This window comes from Melanostigma gelatinosum (assembly GCF_949748355.1).
Source record: "Melanostigma gelatinosum genome assembly, chromosome: 1".
Classification (NCBI taxonomy): domain Eukaryota; kingdom Metazoa; phylum Chordata; class Actinopteri; order Perciformes; family Zoarcidae; genus Melanostigma; species Melanostigma gelatinosum.
In genome coordinates, this window is record NC_136634.1 from 27,983,344 (window position 1) to 28,002,582 (window position 19,239).

General features: G+C 41.1%; 1 protein-coding gene and 1 pseudogene across 12 annotated transcripts in view; one reads left to right on the forward strand and one right to left on the reverse strand.

Moving 5' to 3' along the window:
• LOC306779287 (centriolar satellite-associated tubulin polyglutamylase complex regulator 1-like) overlaps positions 1–3,415 on the reverse strand; it is a 25,459-nt pseudogene extending 22,044 nt beyond the window's left edge. The window contains exon 1 of the transcript in view: positions 3,292–3,415. The product of the transcript in view is annotated as a centriolar satellite-associated tubulin polyglutamylase complex regulator 1-like (transcript). The remainder of the gene's footprint in view (positions 1–3,291) is intronic.
• Positions 3,416–11,272: 7,857 nt separating this feature from the next.
• LOC306780753 (cytoskeleton-associated protein 5-like) overlaps positions 11,273–19,239 on the forward strand; it is an 82,517-nt gene continuing 74,550 nt past the window's right edge. For 10 of the 11 annotated variants that reach the window (XR_013772164.1, XR_013772165.1, XM_079273218.1 and 7 more), the window contains exon 1: positions 11,273–11,459. The gene's annotated coding sequence lies outside the window, so the exon portion shown is untranslated. The remainder of the gene's footprint in view (positions 11,460–19,239) is intronic. The other variant, XM_079273222.1, reaches the window with a different exon arrangement.

Sequence of the window (19,239 nt, forward strand, 5' to 3'; positions counted from 1 at the left end):
AATGTCAACACTTGTATTATGATCTCTGCATCCTAGGGCCATACCCCCCCCCCCCATCTTCCTCTACAGACACTCACGTACACACACTCTCGCTCTCTCTCACACACACACACAATCCTGTCTTGCAGCAGCACAGCTCGCCAGTGGAATATCAACAGAGCTGCTGAATAGACTGAGGCCTTGCAAAGCGGCTGGTAGTCAGTAGGCCTGAGCTTGTTTTCCCACAGACAGCATAGCTGCACCACTGGACTCGTTGCCCGTGGCCACTCAGCGTGCGTGCGTGCGTGCGTGCGTGCGTGCGTGCGAGAGAGAGTAAGGGAGCAAGTGTGCAGACGGTTCTTTAACAAAAGGCCAATTTCTGGAGAAGTCTTTTTAACTCTTTCCAGTTATAAGATATATATATAAAATTCTATAAAAGACCTGTTGAAGTAATTAATGTATTCAAGTTGCATTGAACGATATAATGGATGGTGGGGCTGCAGGATTGATCATTAAAAGATTGCAAAAATGATTCTGCTATATTTGCTCTGAAGAGCTGCATACTTAAAATGAGTATTTCTCCAACACTCAACCGTACGTTAGCTCTACCAAAGATGTTATTAGTCTCTCGGGGTTATCATAAAGTGACAGCCCGAAGCAAACCCCCAGCAACCCCTATTCACGTAATCAAGCTGCAGTATGCTGAAGACCATTCTCTGAGCACTGAACCCACTGAACTACAAACTTGGACACTAACACCAGGAGTAAAGAGTCAAGCCGAGTGTACCAAAATTGAACCTATGCGATCATTGAGCGCTGTAGGTGCACGACCGATGGATCTGATTGATATAATCCCCACATACCACTGCTGTGATGTCTAATTCCTTTGCATTTGGAGTTTCGCGCCGCGTCAGAGAAAAAAGCATTATAGACTAATGTGTTGTCATTGTTGTAGTGTTCGGCCATACAAGCAGTTATCAAAGTCATCAAAGTCATCCTCCTGACGCTGGTCATTTTCTCAGTGGCCGCACAATAAATGGCAACATACAAATTATGTATATAGAGACACAAATAACTAAATCAATCAAATTCCTACTGAGCATAGATTTGTGGATCTGTTCCACACTTTGAAAAGTCTGGACTCAGACGCATTGTAGACATCCGATTGGAACCATATTTCAAACCACCTCCCAATACGGTTTGGATAAGATTTGCAAAAAATATATATTGCATTTCATGTGACTTTTTGCTGTCCAGACTTCCTAAATGTATCTATTTACCAGAAAACAAAATTTGAGCTGGCAGTCTGAACAAGGCCTGAATGTCCAACACAACCGGGTCCAGATTCAAGCTTTTGTGCAATTATAAAAAAAAGAAAACATATTTTAGATTTCATACATGTGTGCATGCTTCAATGTGACAGAACAAAACACAACATTTATTCAATGTCTTAAGGGCTAACACAAATCTAAAGTCTCCTTTTTCACAAATCTAGGTTGAGTTTTCAAAAGCACAATTCTTCAAAATGTAACTGTGAGAAATCCAAGCAGAGCGTTTGTGCATTAAATTCAACTCCATGATGTGTCGTCGTCGTCCCCCCCTCCCACCTCTATTGTACAGAAGGATGAACACTTTTCTTTTTCCGTTTACTTTCCTGCCTGCCTCTCAGTCGTCTCTGTGCATCATCTAAAGATTTGTTTTTTGCAACCCTTTCCATTTAGCTAGAAATAGCTGCAGGAAGGAAAGTTGAGAAGACGAGGAGGCTGCCTGCCAAAACTCCATTGTTGAGCGAGAGGAAAGACGCAGATCAGGCTCTCTCGTTCTGTGACACTAATGTCATAAAGTAACGGCTCTCAGCGTTGGGCCATGAATTCATCAAATGAATAATCCAATGCGCCTCAACGTCTTGATGCTTTGCCACGGTATGGCCTCAGCGCCTAGTGACCAACGGCTGTAGGACCGGCAGTACAAAGATGACAGGCGATCTCAAGAATGTGTACTTCTTAACACACACAGACTGATCAGTTTAAATTAGTAATATTTTATGTTGTCTTGAAATACAAGACGATTTACACGATATTTGAACCTTCTTTTTTTTTTTAGCTCAGCTGCAAAGCATGCATGTCTGTCTCTCACTCACTCACTCACTCACTCACTCACTCACTCACTCACTCACTCACTCACTCACTCACTCACTCACTCACTCACTCACTCACTCACACACACACACACACAGCCTGACAGTATTTCTTTTTGCCTGTAAATGTACCGAGAAGACAACATTGTGGTACAATACGCTGTGAACTAAAATGTCTAACAATAAAGAACAAATGAACGATGCTCAAATAAGTAAAATAAATAGTGTCATCCAAACAGAGCACGTGAATTCATTATAAATAATTTATTTCTTTCATCAACCTTTGAGGATGAAATGGAATCTGTTCATGGAGACCACACCATAGCACTGAGATGCTGCAAGTAAACATCACCCAGAGAGGGTGTGCGCGTGCCAACGCACACTTGTATTTTGAAGTGTGCACGAGCCATGTCAGGCCCGCTTGAATCATTTAAATCGTTAAATGATTAACCAGCATGGCCGCGTGATCAGAGAATAACAAAATAATAGACCATGAAATGTTACTAAGAAACGGGTGAAAACAAAGGGGGACCCTCTGCTTTGACTGACAGCTAAACCTGATAATGACACTTCACTGACACCACGGCTTTAACTCGTTATATGATTAAATAAGTTTCTACAAGACAAGTTGCTCGAAATTATTAACAATTTCCCGGCGATTGGAAAATGTTCTCGCGGTTAGCTTCCGAGCTAATAACCGAATAACTCGGTCATTCGATCAGCGACACCAGCGTGTGATTCTGGCTAGCTGAACATGTGATCAATTAATACGCGTTATACGGCGTTGCCTTATAGATACGTCTTTCTAAATCTTTACAATTTTGAACAAGTTGGACAGTGACGTTACAGTAGCACGAGGTAGCAATAGCTCTGCTGTGAAACCAACTTCAGTGTTGTTGATAGCCAAACCTTTCAACTGAACTCACGTTACTAGTCTCACAACTACCTGGTTAAAAGTCACACTTTTGACACGTGCCCACGAAACAAAGACTTTATTCTCTAATGAGTTAACGCTCTGAAGTGGGCGTTAATTAACCGATAAAAACACCAACGTTGAGTGAGCTAATTTCTCTTGACAACAACATAGTTGAGATAGCTAACGTTATCAGTCCACTCAGTGTCCGCGTCTGACTGCCCGCGTGGGAACTACAAACAAAGATGGTTGTTTTACTCACAGTTATAATACTTGTAGGTGTAGAGTTAAGTCCACAGAGCGTATACCGTCGGCTTCGTTGATAAAAACATTATATTTATGTGACAATCGCTGAAGTATGTCTTGCCGTCTCTGCCTGTCTGACTGGTTTTTGGAGAAAACTAAATCCCTCAATATTGCAAAAACATCAACCAATGACTTTTGATTGAATCGTGACTGACATCTTTTTTAGCCAATCTTCAGTCTCAGCTCCGCTGCAGGCTGGCCTCTTATCCAATAAGCACGCGAGTACACGGGACTTCACACAATATGCCGCAGACAATTGACATTTGTGTAGACCAATCCTTGCGACTCACTTTATGCAAAACCGAAGCCACAACCAATAAAATGCGTCACCTAAAAGTAGGCGGTATTTCAACAGCCGTATCAACCAATAAGCTAAACGGATTGGTAATATTAATGAAGGGCAGCAAAACAATAGCACGCTGGCGCGGAGTACAGATTTTTAAAATATACATTAATACTGATAATAAAACTTAAAAAACTATAAGGTGATGAAGAACCCCCACCCCCAGATGTGAGAGGAAAATATTGGGTTTACATTACTTATGTAAGGTCTCATTCCTTTGTTGATGATAAAGTGCCAAGCAATATCTGTTTTCCCCCTTTCTTTTCTTTAAGCACAACGTTACATCAACATTGCCCTCTGGTGTATTAAAAGCAAATGTACAACGTTTTTATTCGCAGCAATAATAAATAATAGATCAAACAGACAAGGTGGCTGTCAGGTCTGCAGAAAAAAATCATTGGTTCCAGCCTGCCCTCCATCCTGGACGTGTTCACTTCCAGAGTCAGGAAACGGGCTGGAAAGATCACTGCAGACCCTTCACACCCTGGACACAAGCTGTTCCCACTCCTCCCCTCTGGTAGGCGCTACAGAGCTCTGTACGCCAAAACCACCAGACACAGGAACAGCTTCTTTCCACTGGCCGTCACTCTGATGAACAATTAATCAGTCAAACGGCACTACTGTGAAGGCTTTCAGTATTAAAAACATTATTAGTAGGATTTAATAACACCCCAAGTGGTGAGTAGAAGTGTCACAATAATAAGAATGTCAAAATATGTTAAAAAGTCACAATATGTTTACTTATGGAATGTATTATATTTTTACAATATTCTTACTTATAGAGGATATTATATGTTAAAGTATTGTACTCATTGAATGTACCATAGAAGTATAGTCACTAAAGGTATTAAAACACTGTATGAGTAGTTTTGAGGGTCAGAAAGGGATCATTTTGAGGGAGGCTTTACATATTCAATCTTTTTTTCATTATAATTCATATACTACTTGCCTTGTTTCTTTACAGGGCTTGTTCAAAGGCAAGAAAGTAACCATGAATATGAGATGAGTTTACAGATTACAATCCGTCCTCGGCATTGTGGAGGTTGGTTTACGGTGTTTTCGCCGGTTACACTCATTGTCTTTTTGATTCTTCACAGTTCATTTTTTTCGTACAAAGCCTGACAGATCCATATTTGTCCCATCAGATAAGTGTAAGTAACCAATAATCCTTAACCTCAACAAAACAAGACACAGCTCAGTTTGCGCTGCTTAAAAGATCGGCCGAACGTCGTCTGGCTGTGCAGTAATGGAGGAAGTGACACAGGGGTCATGTCTTGGGTTTTTGTGTAGTCCGTTTTGAAATTCACCCTCCCCATGTGCTGTTTTAGTAAAGATTTAATCTGTTTTCCGCCACACCTGTGCTCCATTAATTAGTTTCTTGTGCATTTAGTCAGTGTTTCCCCTTTTTCATTGCCTTTATCATCATCATTCCTTGTTTCCTACCTGTGTGCCTTTCTCCCAGTTTCTCGTGACTCAACTTTTGTTTTTGTTTGTTCGTTTGTTTTTGGGATTTACTATTTCCTGCCCCGTTTTTTTGGGCTTGAGTATGTGAAATTTGGAGCAGATTGGACAATGTGAAGTTAAGTTACAACAGCGTCCTGTTCCTTCACAGTTTAGCGACACATCCAGATTGGATGACGCCAATCTGGAGAGTCTGAAATGTATAAAAATCAGTAAAAGTATGCAGTCTATAGTTGATCGTAAGACAATGCTTTTTTGGAAATGTTGCAGAAATGATTGAATCTCCACCACTGTGAGCAACATGTGGTTGATAGACTCAGTGACAAAAGTCAACCAAGCGTGTACATATATTATGTTATGTGTCAAAATGCCCGACACTGTTTATTAACGCTCGCAAACAGGCAAATGATCAGTTCAAATTAGTAATATTTTATGTTGTCTTGAAATACAAGACGATTTACACGATATTTTAAGACTATTTGAACCTTTTTTTTTCAGCTCAACTGCAAAGCATGCGGGGAAGAATGATAACAAGCTCACAACCTTTCAGTGTTCAGATTTCTGAAATGGTTCCAAAGCAAAAATAATTCTTCTCACTTTGTACTGAATAAAAACTAGACTTTTCTATCTTTTGTATATGTATTATATATTTTAAAGATATATATATCAACAGTGCATGACTTGGAAGATTAATGTAGAAAAATGTGTGATATGAAGTTAAACCACAAAGGTTTAGTTCAGCTTTAGTGTCAAGAATTATTTTTGACTATACTGAATCAAAACGAGACGTTTTACATTATGAATGCTCACTGTCTGTGAAGTGTGAGGACCGGCTTGGTTTGTTGCTACAACTGAAGGTTTTACTTTGAATGATGACAATTGATATTTCTAAGTTTGAACAAGTTGTGATCTTTATCAATGTTAAACCTTTAGCTCCTCATTTAAACTCCACCTCGTCTTCTGTGTCTGCGTTTGAGTCTCCAATCTGCCCCTCAGGCGTGACAATAACGTGTTATTGATGTTTGTAACACATTATTCCATTTCAGAAACGTAGAAATTATAATCTGTTCTGACACGTTGGAGCAGTTCTCTGTGTCTGAATAACTGAATAAAGTAGTTATAATGTGCTGTGTAACACAGGACTCATATTCTTCTTTTTGATGTGTTCTCATTATTACTACGAATATTAACAGTATTCATGTGATTATCGTCATTTTCAAAAACTTGTAAACAATCATCCACCACTTCCCCAACACTGACAAACTCCCATCTATAAACCATTATATTCATAATCTGTTGACAACAAGGCAGAGAGAAAGATAAGCAGAAGGAAAGACACAGACACACATACATCGTTGTCACTTTGACATGGCGGTGTAAAGCATCATGGACGCTGAACTTATAAAACATTATTTCCACAATGTTTTATTCTTTATAACCCTTTTATGAAGCCTTATGAATTTCAAACAAACAACTCAATCTCATCAAACTTGTGCTGCTGCTGGAACTCTTCTCTGGCTGGAGGAGGAAGACAGCACACACACACCTGTTCACTTCATCAATGGCCAAATCCCAATGTCCCCCCTTACGGACTCACGGACTTTGAGGCGCGCTCCCGCGAAGTCCGTGAGGGTTTAGGGATGTCCCACTGTCACATCATCGAGTGTTTGAGGACTCTCTCGCAGACATTTTGAGCCCTTTATGAACCCTTTCCGTAAGTCAGCATGGTATGCTGACTTAGCCTAAGGGAATTACCCACAAATCATTGCAATGTGACGTTAACACGGGTAACCAGTGGACGCATGGAGACGTAAAAAAAAAAAGGTAAACAAAGAGGACGGATCACGTGTGTTCAGCCTGTCATAATAAATTTACTCAGAAACATTAAGGCACACGTGTCAAACTCAATCCGGCCCGCCACGTCATTTTATGTGGCCCGCGAATCCGCCAGCAAAAAAAAAGAACAAAAAAAAATCTTCTTTTTTTTTTTTAATTTTGGGAAAAAATTAAAAGCTAGACTTGAAAATAAAAGTACCCCCATGGTCGAAATTATGAGATAGAAAGTTGAAATTATGAGACTTCCTGTCTGACAGGAAGCAGCACGTGAAGCTGGGAAAGCACGTCTCATCCTCCAGGACCATCAGCACCGGTTCCCCCCAAGGCTGCGTTCTTTCCCCTCTTCTCTTCTCCCTGTACACCAACAGCTGCACCTCCAGTCACCAGTCCATCAAGCTCCTGAAGTTCGCGGATGACACCACCCTCATTGGACTCATCTCTGGTGGGGATGAGTCCGCCTACAGGTGGGAGACTGACCATCTGGTGACCTGGTGCAGGTTGAACAACCTAGAGCTCAACGCTCTAAAGACAGTGGAGATGGTTGTGGATTTCAGGAAGAACGTAGCCCCACCAGCCCCTATCACTGTGTGTGGCTCCCCCGTCGACGTGGTGGAGTCCTTCCGCTTCCTGGGCTCCATCATATCCCAGGACCTCAAGTGGGAGCTGAACATCAGCTCCATCACCAAGAAGGCTCAGCAGAGGATGTACTTCTTGAGGCAGCTGAAGAAATTAAACCTGCCAAAGACAATGTTGGTGCATTTCTACAGAGCCATCATCGAGTCCATCCTCTGCTCCTCCATCACGGTCTGGTACGCTGCAGCCACTGCCAAGGACAAGGGCAGACTGCAGCGCATCATTCGCTCTGCTGAGAGGGTGATTGGCTGCAATCTGCTGTCCCTCGAGGACTTGTTCTCTTCAAGAACCCTGAAGCGAGCAAGAAGGATTGTAGCTGACCCCTCTCAAGCTGGACATAAACTGTTTGTGCCCCTTCCATCTGGCAGGAGGCTGAGGTCCATCAGGACCAAGACCTCACGACACATGAACAGTTTCTTCCCGTCGGCAGTCGGGCTCATTAACAGAGCCCGGGACCCCCACTGACTCTGTCATCCCCAGGACAATTTCCCACCGGTCACTCCCCCACACATCCCTTCTATCTCACTGGACACTTTCACACTACACAGCTTGTGCACTCGACTTCACTTTATTTTATATTTCACTTTATCTTATATTGCACTTTATTATATTTCACTTTATCTTATATTTTCTGTAAATTTAATTTGTTCTACTTTACATTGTTGCTCGTTGTTGATTGATGTTAAATGTTACGCACCTCCCGTCATGGCAAATTCCTTGTATGTTCAACATACGATGGCAATAAACGGTTTCTGATTCTGATTCTGACCTATCCATGTTTATCAGACCTGACTCTCAGTGAGCAGCTCTTGGATGTAGCTGCCATGCACAGGACGACGACAGGGAGGAACATTAGTGATGCAGAGAGGTGACACAAACAGCTTTGAACAAAGTTAATGGAATAACTTGTGTTTGATGATATTTGTCTTTGATATTTTCTTTAATAGTTTGATCTTTGATAGAGTAATGTGGGTTTATTAACCCTAAATATATTATAATAACAGAAATGTGTTTAAATATCATTTTACATTTATATAACTGCATGTACAATATTTTTACACTTCAATAAACAGTAATCAAATGCAGAGAGAGTTATTTACCAATATGTTAGGAGTAGTTACATTTACACCGTCTTACAGTTACAACCGGCCCTTTGAGGGAAACCGTGATGCTGATGTGGCCCAGAGTGAAAATGAGTTTGAGACCCCTTAAAGCAGGGGTCTCAAACTCCCGGCCCGTGGGCCGAATACGGCCCGCCACGTCATTTTATGTGGCCTGCGAATCCGCCAGCACAAAAAAAAAAAAAAAAAAGATATATCTTTTTTTCTTTTCTTTTTTTTAAATTTAGACTTGATAATAAAAATATCCCCATAGTCGAAATTATGAGATAGAAAGTCGAAGTTATGAGATATAAAGTCATAACTATGATAGAAAGTCATAATTCCGAGATAGAAAGTCAAAACTATGATAGAAAGACATAATGATGAGATAGAAAGTCAAAACTATGATAGAAAGACATAATGATGAGATAGAAAGTCAAAACTATGATAGAAAGACATAATGATGAGATACTTAAACATAGAAGCAGCTCTTTGGCTGGTTACTGTACATTTGAAATGGAAATGTATTGTGAGCACATTGAAGACTACTTCAAACGTGACTTTAAAACACATGAAATATTTCATGTCGGATTGTGCAAACGCACCCTTGAAAGGATTTTAAGCTTTGAACAAAGTTATTGTAATAACTTGTGTTTGATATTTGTCTTTGATATTTTCTTTAATAGTTTGATCTTTGATAGAGTAATGTGGGTTTCTTAACCCTAAATTAAAAGGATTTAAGTTATAATAACAGAAATGTGCTAAAATATATGTTTACATTTATATAACTACATGTACAATATTTTTACACTTGAATAAACAATAATCAAATGCAGAGACAGTTATTTACCAATATGTTAGGAGTAGTTACATTTACACAGTCTTACATTTACAACCGGCCCTTTGAGGCCGACCGTGATGCTGATGTGGCCCGGAGTGAAAATGAGTTTGAGACCCCTGCCTGAAAGGGTTAAAAATGGAACAAAAAATAAACATGAAATCAGAAGATATTTATTTATTCATCAAATATTTGATTTTGTCATTGAAGCTGTTTTGACAAAAATGAGGAAATAGATTATATGAAGTTACCTCTGATCTTGTGAGGAAAGAGAGAGGAAAGAGAGTCTGAAGACTTTAATATCAGGGAGTACAAAGTGTAAAATAAATACACACAATTATACATCATATTTCTTGTCGTTTTCATGGTAACGTGATATGTTGCAGCAAAGTGCTGTCCCATTCCTATTTACACCATCTCAAGCCCTCACAGTCTCTCACACTCACCCACTTACCAGGTGACGTCAGTAAGTCCTTGAGGGTTCAGGGTTTGAGGGTTTAGGGGGGACATTGGGATTTGGCCTCTATTTATTTACGTTTCCACATGTGTCTTCTTCAGGGGGAGCAAGAACACTTCTTCTTCGTCTTTGGGGTTTTATGGCATCAATTACATGGCATTGCTGCCACCTCCTGGATCTAGATCAATACTGTGCTATCTGCATACTACAACCTTTTTTATTAATTAAATCAGTGTTATCTTCACACTAGTGTAAAGTCCTGATTTCATACAGACTTTCTTTTTTAAACCCTGGTATAAAAATGGTACTGACACATTCTGTGTCTGCTTTTCTGTGACTTGAATTCTGACCGAAAAAAAATCATTTGACAGTCAGAATTCACACAAATTTTAACCTTCAGGTCTTTTTTTTTAGGGGCAATGGAAGCGCAGCTTTTTCAAATTCTGGCACCGGCTGTGTCAAGAATGTGTCAAAGCAGTACCGGACATGGAGCAAATTTACTTTCAAAATAAAAGTTTAAATTTAAAAAGTATACCTCCATTGGCCCAACGTAAAGGTGTGACTACTTCCATCAAACATAATATTTTTTATAAATTATAGTTGAAGTAGACTATTTGGAGGAGCTTTATTTACACAAGGTCTTCCGAATCACACACTAATAAGAAAATAATGTATTTATAGCACTAATTAAAATTACTACATGCAGAAATGCACCAAAATTATGTTTCTATGGTATTGTGTTTCAATTTATTTTGCAACATTTTTGATGGAGTACATCACAACTGTGTGAGAATTTAAGCATGCATTGAAAATGACCCAACAAGCATTGCTAAATTTAATTGAATGCATTGTTTCATGCATATATTTATGTTTTTAAGTGTGCCGCATCGGTTTTGAAACATCTTGCGCTTTCTGACAAGCTGAACAATGAAATATTTATATTGTTACTATTAGCATTAAATACCTACATTTACTGCATGGGGAAGAAATGCTATCATGTTTCAGCCTTTCGGTAATATTCCCCAGCTAGTTGCCAAAATTATTTATTATTTTTTGGCAGCCCTGATATAGTGTAAGACACGGACCATAGACTGTGTGACTAGACTTCAAAACATGACTTATTTGTTCTACTGCACCACTACCTAGTCATTACTGAGAGGTTTATTCTAAAAGAAACACTAACCGGAAGTGTACTCCCGATGCTGCAGGCGGACTTGACGCTAGTCTACAACACGTGGAGGACACACGGCGGCTGTCATGTGAGGAACAGGTCGCTGAAGTGAACCGCAGCACCGACATTAATGCGGCAACAGACCTGTGAGGATAGTTTTGGGGACTTCCACTAGCGACATATTGAGGATAAAACCCGGAGAACTGCAACGGGACTGCTGCTCATTTTCTCTTCCATAGACGCTCCGCTGTGAGTAGCTGACAGACGCACTTTACTTCCGCGAGCGTGAGTATACGATTGAGCGCTTATCGGGAATGTTGAAATGGTTCATATCTGACATTCGGCTCACACTGCCAGGGAAATGATTCATTTTGTTCCGTCTGTGCGCGGTGCTAGCTCGTGGCTAATTATTATAGGGAATTTTCAGGTGCCGTTGAATTATTAATCCCGCGGCTGTAACTTTATAGACGGTGGAGGTGCAAACAGGTGACGTGCGCGAGGCCCCGAACGAAGGTTTAGTGGTCAATTGGGTCACAGAATCAATTGTAATCTGTCATGGAAATGAGACAAACCGATATGAACCTGCTCCGATTTACTGCAATCAATGCAATGAATAGTTAGGGCCCGAGCACCGACGTAGTCGGAGCGGAGGACCTATTGAAACCGTAATGTTTATTCTTATTCTTATTTTTAGTGTTTCGTCGCAAAAAGGAGGTGCTTGGGATATTGGGAATGTTGTGAAATTTGGCACGCAAGCCAGAATTTGCGAAAATTGCAGTCTGATTGGGGTGTCCAGCTGCGGTATGAAATATTGGCTCGCTCGCGCCCCCTATTGAGTAGCCCCAACATCAGGTTTCACCCAGCTGTATGAAATTTGGTCGGTATGTGGAACGTGATGAGACGCACAAAAAATCCTCTTGGCCGTTTTCTCTAAACCAAACAGGAAGTCGGCCATTTTTACTTTTAATGAGTTTTTTGACCGTTTCAAGGCGTCATACTTTAACGAACTCCTCCCAGAGATTTGACCCGATTGACTTCAGATTCGGCTAGTCTGCTCTTGAGACCTTGACAGTGAAAAGTTACTCAAATATCAAAAAGTTATCGAACTATGTGGCCGTGGCGTGGCGTCAAAGAAACACCATTCGCCACGAAACAGGAAGTTGTTGTAACTCGGCCGTACATTGTCGAATCTGCTCCAAATCTCTCATATGTCATAACATCCTGACCCGGAACACATCTATATGATAATTTTGAATCATAGTGATAGCGCCACCTAGTGGCAACCGGAAGTTGTACGCTGCGTACTTTGACATCCTGCTCCTCACAGATTAATCAGATCCCTCTCAAATGTTGTCAAACAAGCCTTAAGACCTTGATAATGCTTCGTTGTGAAGATTGTAAGAAGTTACTGAAGGGCGGCGACGTGGCGGCTCGGCGAATTTCGATCCTTCGCCATGAACGAATAAACTGATGTAACTCGACTCCACATCATCAGATCTTTACCAGATGTCATGTGTTTGATTAGACTCCAGGCCTGAAGACATCTGCAGGCCAATTTTGAATCATAGTCATAGCGCCACCTACTGGTAACAGGAAGTTAAAGTCTTTATACTTTGGCTTGTTTCTCTTAGTAGGTAAATCAAATCAATATTAAATTTGTTCCACACAAATACAAGAAGTTCATAATGCCAGATCATGAAGCTTTTGATGTTTCGTCAAACGCTGTTGCCGTGGCGATGCAGTCTTCGCCGTTAACAACGAAGGTCATTTTGAGAGGCTAAAAATGCTCGAAACATAAGCAAACTTGGCATACACATTTAAAGCCCAAAATGTAGTTGTATAATATGATTTTATTGGTTCAGAGTGGCAAATCGGCTCAATAGCGCCCCCTACAAAATTTCAACGAAGCAGCCCTCGCAGTACGTTTGACCTAGATGTATGAAATGTGGTAGGAACATGTATCACATATGTACTTCAATAAAAGTCTCTTGGGGCCATGCTCTAAACCCAACCGGAAGTCAGCCATTTTGCATTTCTTATGAATTTCTAGTGTCGTTTTTGTAATTTCCAGGCGCTGCACTTTAACGAACTCCTCCTAGGGAATTAATCAGATCAACTTCAAATTTGGTCGGTACAGTCTAAAGACCTTTGTGATGAAAAGTTACTCAAAGCTTGTTGTTTCGTGAAAAGCTGTTGCCGTGGCGACGCATTCTTCGCCGTTAACAACGAAGGTCATTTTGAGAGGCTAAAAATGCTCGAAACATAAGCAAACTTGGCAAGTAGATTACAAGGCCGAAATGTAGTTAGGGAATATGATGTTATTGGTTCAGAGTGGCAAATCGGCTCAATAGCGCCCCCTACAAAATTTCAACGAAGCAGCCCTCGCAATAGGTTTCACCTAGATGTATGAAATTTGGTAGGAACATGTATCACATATGGAGTGAAATAAAAGTATATTGGGGCCATGCTCTGAACCTGCATGCAGTGTCTGACGGTCACAGAACTGAATGGCAGCATCAATCAGAGTCCTCGCGCCGTCCGAGGGTCGCGGACGTTCTCGACCGCGCAGGCCGGAGTCCCGCCGGCACCCCGACGTGCATATTGCGAGGGCCCGCTCATCGCTGCTCGCAGCTTTAATTGGATTTAAGATACTTTGCTGTCAGATAGATTTCATACTGTAATCCACTGATAAAAAGATTAACATAAATTTAGCTTGATTGAACTGCATTATTTATATATATATATATAATTAAAGGCGAGGGGCTGCTAATAATTCCATCCCACAATGGACACAAATTGCTTAAAGGGGATGTTTACTCAAACAAGCTGGAACTTTTAGCGGAAAGGAGGACATCAAAGAGGAGATGAAGTTGCCGAAGAGCCCAGGTTTCACAGTGGACAGGCCCATTTATTTGTCCACCAGCTTGAGCAGAACAATCTTGTGTCTCAAGGTGACTTTGTCCCTCAGGAGTTTCCCAGTGAGCTTGTATAGTTTTGTATGTGATACAAGTGTGTGTGTCCCCTCATCTTCCATGTTAATTCCCGCGTGCAGCAGGTGGCTTCGCGTCCACAGATACCTGAAACCTGGTCGGGTGAGACTCCAGTCAGATAGAAATTGGGCACCCACCGGTCACACACACACAGTGAGCGTGGGTCCTTTCACGTGGATTATGGATTTGAGGAGAATAAGCATCAGGAAGAGCAATTGTTGCAAGTGCCTTATATTTGCTGAATCTGAGCTGACCAAGAAGCAGCTTGGTCAGCATAAGGGGCTAACGGGTCAGAGGTCTAAATTGTATTTCTTTTTACCCGCTTTCCAGCAGTGACTTGTATCTGGAACAGTATTTTTGTGATCTCAAATGAAAGAAAAAGTACCTTAATGTAGATGCTTCCCCTAAAGCAGGGGTCTCAAACTCTATATATATATATTTTTTTTTTTTTAAAGTTAGACTTGATAATAAAAATATCCCCATCGTCGAAATTATGAGATAGAAAGTCATAACTATGATAGAAAGTCATAATTCTAGATAGAAAGTCAAAATTCTGAGATTGAAAGTCAAAATTATGAGATTGAAAGTCAAAATTATGAGATACTTAAACAGTCATAGAAGCAGCTCTTTGGCTGGTTACTGTACATTTAACATGGAAATGTATTGTGAGTACATTGAAGACTACTTTAAACTGTGAATGCAGACAGTTATTTAACAATATGTTACGAGTAGTGACATTTACAACCGGCCCTTTGTGGGCGACCATGATGCTGATGTGGCCCGCAGTGAAAATGAGTTTGAGACCCCTGCCCTAAAGCCTACACAGGGAAGGCTTTGTGAGTGAATCATGGAGTTAGGTACGAAGTGCTGAGGTCACAGGTGCTAATAGGAACCGTAATCCTGTCTGCAAACCTGCAGTGCACTGTACAGGAAGTTGATTCGAGTGCTTGTTTGTCTATATCATCTCGATTTTTGTTTGTGGCCTCCATAGAGACTCCTTTTTGTGTCCCCAAATCACAACTGAACTGAATATGTAGGATTTGCCTTTTTCCGTTTATGCTTTGAACTCCATGTCCTACTGCTCTGCAGCCAAACCTCAAGATGTTAATCTCTGACCATTTCAGCTTGGCGTTTCCTACTTATCCGTACCATGATGCCAGTGGGAGGAGAGAAAAAAAAATAGCTGTTACACAAGCCGTAACTTCCTGGAATGACTTATAAGGGGGTGTCGCCGCATATCGGCCTAGGGAGGGGGAGAAGCTGCAAGACAAAAATACACCAGGGAGCCAAAGTGTCACTGACTGACCAGTTTGCTGCTGTCCGATCAGAAAGGCCAAGTTGAGCGCCACTATGTCAGGGTTTGTCCAGAAGATCGGGTTGGGAACCAAACATTTGAGTTGTAGGGTGATTTGTGTGTGTGTGTGTGTGTGTGTGTGTGGGTTAATGCCTGATTCAACAACCAACTATGCTGTAGGGAAAAGTTGCTATTCCAGCATCGGCAACGACTGCCTGCACTGCAAAGCATCCCACAAAAAAAGGAAGACAGACTTTGGTGGCGAAGCATTTCAGAGATGGAGAGAAAATGTAATGCTAATAGTTTAGCCTTCTGCTAACCGTACCCAAACGCTCGAGGCTTTGGCTAGACACTTAAAGCTTCATTTGAAAAATTATATTTTCCCAAGCCCTTGCTTAAACCTTCTTCCAACCATCTCCTGTGTTCTGCGAGGTTAGATTAGTGTCTTGCTGAGGCAGAAAGGTCTCAAACAATGTAAATAAAGTTTTCCCCGATTTGTGTGTTTGGAAAATGCCATTTTAGTGTTCAAGGGTTGTGAAAAATCCGTTCAATATTTACTTTGCTGACTGGGGCAAAAGAACGGGTCACGAACTTGTGTTCACATTTACATCTCCTATTAGAGACTCGGGACCTGCCGCTAGTCTCCTAAAGGGGCGGGGCAGTGGCGAAGCCCACGTGACACCGATAAAAGAAACTGACCCTCAGTGGGCCGTCTCCTTTCTGAACAGTCTCTGGTATTTCTCATGCAGCAACCTCCGGTTCTGACGAGTGAAGGCAATGTGGAAGTGTCTTAAAACTTGCATTCTCTCTTCTGTCCAGCAGGGGACGTCTCCTCCGGTTGCAAAAAGAAGTCCGATTGTATAGAAGTCTATGAGAAAATGACTTCACTTGATTTATTACCTCAGTAAACATGAGTTCATGGTCTCAATCTCTGGTTTCAAGTCTTCTTCAATACAGCATGATGTTCATTTAGTAAATTATGGTCAATTTAGAGTCAAATAGACCATAAAGCAGGGTATGCTTTAGGGCAGGGCTACTGTGATTGACAGGTCACTGCCGCTACCAGAGCCGTGTACAGAGTCTCTACATCACTCCTCCACATTCCAAATATGGTCACTTCCGTTAACTGGTTGCAAAAAGCCAAGATGGCTTCGGCTGTAATCCAAGATGGCGACGGTCAAATCGCAGAACTCAAGGTTCATAATGGCAGTACACAAACCAATGGGTGACGTCACAATGACTACGTCCACTTCTTATATACAGTCTATGGTATTTCTTCATTGAAATAAGAGCAAAGATTGGAGTTGCACCAATGGCCGAAGTAGGTGTTGAAGTTACACCATTGGTCGATCGGAGGTTCCCTATTGGCCGCGGATCTTACAAATCTCAGTTCGATGCATATGTCATAAGAGTAGCGTGACTCCTTGCAGGAATAACAATAAGTGCGCAGGAGTGTGTGGTCGTGTAAAACGGAGTTTTTGTACAATTGTATCAACAAAATGTTACCATTATAAATAAGGATTTATTATTATTCATTAGGTGTATGGTTGGCTGCTCAATTCAAAACACCCTTTAATTGAATGTAATTGTCCAATCATCCAATTGCTGTGCCATGTGGACACACTGTGGGATGTAACGCCACAACAACTGCTTGCATATTGTAATCCAGGCCCAAATCTCTACAATGTGTGGTGTTAATATCGTGAGGATTAAGGGTTTGTTTCATGGGTTCACATGCACCAATTAAAGCCCATTTCATTACAAGCAAGCATATGGTCTTGTATTGTTCAAGCCAAGCTACTGCAAGCTGTGTCATAAGAGTAAGTGAGGCCCGGCTCGTGTTCTCAGTCATAAACAGTGGCGGGCCGTCAGGGCCTGCAAGGTCTCTGCTGGCCTAAACAGAATCACAAAGCTATATCTATTTTATAATTTAATACTTTTTCTGAAATACACTACATGTATAATAATTTATAAAATTATTTTATTTTGTCATTGCACAGCTACTGTCTTCCTCAGTTGCTCTGCTTCCAGTGCAGCTTGTTTTAAGTAGAGCTTTTATCCAATCAGATCTCACCTCTGTGTCTCTAGGTAAGAACAGAGCCAGAGGCCTGCAGACTCTCACCTGCAGCCAGTGCAGATTAAAGTAAATGGGGACGATATTGTTGATTGTCAGTGTTCAACCAATCAGATCTTTAGTTTGACATGTTGGGCGTATTCTTTGACTGTCAGAGCCTGCGCGCCGGCCTATAATGACGTCAGCATTACATGCCGCTCAGTGTCCACGTGTAGCTTTCCCGCGAGTTGCAGAGTGTGCGGTGATTGGTCAGTGGGCGAGCACATGACTATCGCGAAACGAAACTTAATAGCCAGTAGAGGCTGATGGGTAGTGAATCACATCACGTGATGCAGCTCAGCCAATCAAATATGAGCATTCTGACCGAGTGAGTTACACCATGACAGAGGGTGCTGAGAGGAGGAAAGACATTGCAGAGCAGTACGTTCAACGTTCAAGTTGTGAAAGTAAAATCCTATGATAATCTCTTTGGGTCGCGGCTTGTCATTAAGGAATGATAGTCGATCCCACAGCCAGACCAGCTGAGAACATTATATTTTCTTGAATTTAGGCTTTTGCATTTTCTAAATGCTCGAGCGTTATTCAAACGACTCGTACTGAACGGTTTAATACAAAGACGTACATAGACGTACATAGACTGAGTAACTATTAAGCTTATTCATATCTATAAGCTAATTTACATGTGTAGTCCCTGATATGTAGTTATCCCCTAAAATCCAAGTTCAAGACTTGTATATACAGTACAGTAGATTAATGGGGGAGGGGAATATGGAAATTCCAATTGGATAACACAAGTCATTGAAGCTTTTTGTTTCACATGTATTAAGTGTGTGGAACAATGCAAAATCTATTTAACTCTATGTGGAATGTTGCCGTTTTGTTATTTCAGTAAGTGGCAATACAGAAACAAAAAATATATTGGTATTAAAAAAACCAAACAATATTATGTTAAGTCTTTTGGACTAAGTCTGAGTCAAGTCTCTGTTTACTTCATAACTAATGAACACATTTTACCAATATATTCTGTATTAATTCAACCAAATATAAAAAGGTAGTCAACTCGTACATTTACATTGAAACAACTTAATATTTGTGTTGTCTTTTTCTGTAGTTCCCTGTCTATGTACCAACTACCTATCTTTGTAATACATGCAGTTATGCTACTGATGTTAGCAATGCCAATCAAGGCCTTGTTACTAAACCTTTCCATTTACAGTCCTATTGGTTTTATTGGTGTTTACCACAGGTTTGGATACTCCCCATGCTTTTGGTACAACCTTTGTACCAAAGGTAAGAATCAACACCATGCCCTTATTAGTAAAAGACCAAGTGTGATTGGGTAGATCCTCAAGAAAGGAACCTTTAACTCCAGCTAAGGCAGTGATTCTGAACCATAACCCACGATTGGGCCGCGAGCGCCACCTAGAGGGTCAGTTTTGCACCTGTGGGACCGCATAGGTTATCAATTGAAGACACCAGCGATATTACTGTTATCCATGAGATGCTCAGTTACAATATAGCTTCCCACCACCTGGTGGCGGTAATGCATCAGCCAGTTGTTTAACAAGCTCCAATAAGCAGAAGACGCTCAGCTAGCCGCTAGCCTGTAGCGAAAGTAATGGATACGTTTTTAAAAAGAAAAAATGAAGACTACAGTGGTGCCATACCCCCCAAAAGTCTAAATGTGTGCGCAAGTACAATCCTGAT